Here is a 4,954-nt window from a genome sequence, read left to right on the forward strand (position 1 = left end):
GACAGACCCAACACACTGGTAAAAAACAGTCCTTCAAAAAACTGAGACAATGAGCAAGTAGTGCCATGAATATTCAAAGCTGTAATTGCTATGGAAACCATCTCCAGGAATTCAACCTTTAAGTATCAGAGGCACATCATGATATGATGACAGCAAAAGAAAATGTAATACTGTCTAAGACTTCGAAGTTCAAAATGCAAGAGAAAATCAAAGCACTGTGTAGGAAAAGCCTTCGCCTTCTCCCATCTTCCCGGTTCTTTGGGGAGGATATTGAGGTGGGTGAGCCCTGCAGTATCCCTTTCTGCCTGGGCTTCCCAAACGGCCCCTACCAGTACTGCCAAAAAGGATGCTCTTTCCTTAATCAAATCATAACTGTAACCCGCCTTGACCAGCAGAACTGAAAAACCTGGTGTAACAATATTCAAGCCCTGCCGTTCATTTTCAGGCTTCCAGCAGGCCAATAACGGGGTCAGGTAGCAAGGGCAAGGCATCAGAGATCATCAGTGATGGCCCTGATTTCATTTCTTTTATATGAAATATTCTCAGCTTATTCTATTGTACTTGTACCACATGAAGGTATTAATGAGTAGTCCACAATATTTTCTTCGTTTCATCTCACTTCCTTCCAGTAGCCTGCCTGCTGACAAAACAGAGGTGATCCCACAATTGTTCCTGTCAGCCTCAACCCCTATTTCTGAGTGTCACTGCAATGCTTTTGATATTGATTCGTTAAATAAAACTAGTAAATGCAATACGCATATAAGTACTATTCTGAATGATGGTGAAAAAAACGTGATGGTGAAAAAAAAAATTTCTGATGAACTAGCATTTGTTCTTTGTAGGTATATAAACTATGTACCTAAAATTTATATAAAAAAGAATATCACCCCAAGTATTATTGCAGAAGTCAGCTGCATTTCAAACACTAACAGCTCACTTTTCTTTTTTCAGGTACATCTTATTACAGTCTTATAAAGCAAAAGTCCACAAACACTTGGATTTATTGAAGGTTTACAGTAATATTTTGTTAACGTTGTTGTTGATAAGCACTAACCTATGCTCTTAGAGAAGGGAATTTATTAGCAAATTCTGCACACCCATATTTGTGCAATTATGTTTTTTTTTTAATGACATACATCCTTACTTATTTTAGACCCATAGCTCTAGTTTAGTTTCATGGCAGTATAAATTAGTTTGCCTATTGGATATCTTTTCAGGTTGGGATTTAAGGTCACTCTAGGAAGGGCAAAGTTACATCTTCAGTTAACTTGTATCTGATGCCATGTCACATTCACTTTTTCAGCACGCTATTTAATTTTTTTGCCTTTTCTACCTTTTTTTAGTTCGAGTGTCCTAAGCGCTAGCAACCAAAGCTCCCCACAGCAAACAACCCCTAGGAAATGCCTGATTTCCACACTGCTGTCAGTCACACGTCCTGCCAGAGGTGAGCAAACAAGCACAGTTTGTCAAGCAAAGCACATGATGCAAATTTTATGCCAGTGTTATTCTGGTAATCAGAAGACAAACAACAATTGTTCTCACATAATGTCACTTGTTTTAGTATTAATCCACCAATTTTTTTCATGAATGTGAAGTGGCAGAACATTAACCTCACAGATAACCATGTCGCATCATCACAGCATTTTGGATAGTGATTGTCCGATGTAAAGCCAGATTTCTCATACTGTCAAACCACATCCTGGGCTTTCAGAGTAAAAGCTGACCAAAACATAAAGCAAGTTACAATTAATCACACTTCTGTATAAGCCAAAATAATGGTCGGTTCTTAAAATTACTTTGGAAAATATATATATTTGTTTATAAAGCACAAAAATTGTAACACCGATATAGCAAGGATATTGATTTTGCTTCTCTAAAACCCTTCCCTGGGATATCATCATCAAAGTTTGTTGACTAATGTGTAAAAATATTGGTATTGCTCAAAATGTCCAAAAGAAAAGAAACATGTACTATTTGTTCTTAATAATAGAATAAAAAAGAAAAATAAACTTTTGGCTCTATCACAGAGTCAATTAGATTAATAAATATACCTTTATTGTCCAAACAAATTAATACATTTAAGCAAGGCTCCTACATACAGGAAAAAGAAAAAAAAAAAAAGTCAGACCAAAGCAATCATAAGAAATGAATAGGAAAGACAGACTGGGATTACAGCATGAAGTTCTGGGATGCCGGAGGGGAATACCCAAAAAAACTGAGAGTTGGAAAGTGAAAGGCAGCAATGGAAAATCTGAAAGAATGAATCAAAATATTAGATTTCTAGAAGCACGTATCTTTCTGCATAGGGCATATTTCTGTTTAAACCCAGGATTCAAGAAGTCTTTCTACTGCTTTCTACACTGAAGCCTTCCTTGTGGGGTGGGGGGGGGGGGGGGTGGAGGGGGAGGGAAGAAAGAAAAGAAAGAAAAAAGCAAGAAATGTGTACCTCCATCAAATACATCAAAGAAAAAAATGCAGTTGTTAGGTTGATCTTGTACCAGCATTAGGGGTAGCTTCCTACTTTATCTGCTATTTTGTCTGGATCTGAAAATTTTTTTTTCTTTCTCAGGAGGCTGCCTCAGATCTCTGCAGACTACTTTAACAAAGCCCTGTGTAACTCTAGTTCTGTCTCTTATGTTATGCTTATGTTGCTGGTTTAAACTGCAGTTTATAAAGAATCATTTAATCCATACCTCTTTAACGGTATCTTTACTTAGGCGGATTTACATCTTTAGAATTCTGTTCACTTTCCTGGCTGTAGCATGGTTTGAGTCTCGCATACCACAAAATTTGTTATTGTATAATTCCTCATTAGCATACAAAGATTATAGCTCTAAAGTAATGTACTTGTTTTCTTAGCAAAAGAATGAAATGATGGGGGCAGGTCTTATACTTTCAACGAAGTAAGAAAATGTTCAGATGAGATTTTTGAGTATTGTATTTGTAAAATATTTTATCTGACTAACATGAAGTTTAAAAGTGATTCAAAGAACTCCTGGAGCTCAGGAGAGACAACTAACTATTCAGGTCTAAACTAAGGAGCCAGCTTCAGTCTTAACTATGAACTGATTATTGCTGCTTCATATTTAAAGGTTTTCTACAGGCTCTGAAGAATGTAAGCCAACAGTTTCCTCTCTATTTTAGATTGAATTCAAAATGTCATTAAAAATAGAACAGATCACACATTCATAATACAATCTTACTAAGAAATCTGAGAGGTATCATAACTTGGTACATATTTAACTTTTTGGATAGAGTTACTGAAAGCAAAGACTTATTGATCTGAAATGCAAGTAAAGATGTAGCTCCCGATTTCGACTTTTGTATTGCATGATGAATCCCAGGAAATTCATTCAAGTTCATAAATGCTCAGGAGATGTTCCAGGTACTTTTTACTAATGAGAAGGTTCCTTTTCTTGATGTGTTTCTTGGAAATACAATTCATTCGAACTAGGATATAAAAGCCAACAATCACTGAAATAAAGGGAAGAGACAGTAATACAGTCCCTGAACTTTTACCTTTGGAAAATAACACTGACAGGAGATAGCATTGTTTCTCACTTTCAACTGCCCCAAATGAAAACATTGTAAGAAAACAGTGATGTTGTACTATTAAGGATCTGTACCTCATGTTTTGAATTGGACACTTAGTTTTTCTTTCCTTAAGCTGTTAACCACCCTTCCTTACTTCACTGGCATGGGTCAGCTAGGTAGACAGCCATTCAATTTATTTACAAGTCCTGTTTTACGTGGCACAGTCGAAGCAGGGATGAGTCTTTTTCTCTGTTCAGAAATCTAAATCTCTTTTCCTAGAAAGCAGTAATCTAAATTAAGGTGACCTAGTGCTTCTGCTGTGCTAAAGAATTCTGGAAGGAGATATGCACCCTTGGATAGTAAATTCAGTTTTTCTCTCGCAGATAGCAATAGAACAGCCAAAAATACCAGAGTTCATTTGTTTTAAAATGAAAGCTATCCTATTGTTTCAACCTATACAACAACATACTCTAAACTCCTAACTTCTAATCCTAACACTGGTATGTCTTGCACCTTGGGCAAGAGACCCATAAAAGAACTGACAGCATCACTGCCAGAGCTCTGCAGCTGGCTGTGCTCTGAATACAAACAGCTCTGCAATACAACCATCACTGCCTCGTTAAAACACGTCTCACTTTAGACTCTGACAGCGTTAAGGGCCCCAAATCAAACAGAAATGTTTGCAAAAAGTCTATATGAGCAGCAGCTCAGCAGTGAAATGATAAGAAGACCTCTCTGCAATAGTGAAATTCACTCTATTTGATTTTGAGACATCAGTGAAGGCTGTTGGTTCTAATTTCTCTTCCTTTTTGGTGCTTGATATGGCTTTTATAAAGGAGGTGAAAAAGTGTGCTCCATTGTCTACTTAGACCAGTCTCTAATTTAAAAAGACTTAATACAATTAATACAGAGTTTAGTTCATAGTTCCACGAGTAAAAAAAAAAAAAAAAAAAAAAAAGTCATCATGCTTTCCATTCATCCTAGAACAACCCATAACAAATCTCCCCAAAATGAAATCATATGGAAAGGCTTCAGGCTAAAGCTGTCTATGTTTGTACAACACCGTAAAAGCTGCAACTGCTGCCTTTGCCATGTGTCTTCTATAACCAAATGCTCAGAGAAATGGAAAATTCCATGTATCAGGAAAGTTTTTGTCACGTTAACTTTAGGTTCTCTTTAAAAGACAGGAAGTTACGGAGGTGTGAATCTGCCCCACAGAGAGAATCAGAATGTTCCTTCAGGGAAGAGCCTGCAGTTGTATGCAGCTACTCAAGGGTTAAGGAAATTATTATAGATGGGATCCTATGTCAGCAGCAATATCCCATTTCAGCAACAGGATACAAGCATTCTAATTAGAAATGTAAAACAACATTCACTGCACATTTACAATTTGCAAATTAATATGAAAAGATATCTAATT

At 36.6% G+C, this 4,954-nt stretch overlaps 1 long non-coding RNA gene across 1 annotated transcript; it reads left to right on the plus strand.

Annotated features, from left to right (window-relative positions):
- Window positions 1–9: 9 nt before the first annotated feature.
- LOC121078606 lies at window positions 10–4,467 on the plus strand. Its single transcript, XR_005824665.1, has 2 exons — window positions 10–1,444; window positions 2,570–4,467. It is a non-coding gene; the product is annotated as an uncharacterized LOC121078606 (long non-coding RNA).
- The last annotated feature ends 487 nt before the right edge of the window (window positions 4,468–4,954 follow it).

Source organism: Cygnus olor, chromosome 15 (assembly GCF_009769625.2).
Source record: "Cygnus olor isolate bCygOlo1 chromosome 15, bCygOlo1.pri.v2, whole genome shotgun sequence".
Classification (NCBI taxonomy): domain Eukaryota; kingdom Metazoa; phylum Chordata; class Aves; order Anseriformes; family Anatidae; genus Cygnus; species Cygnus olor.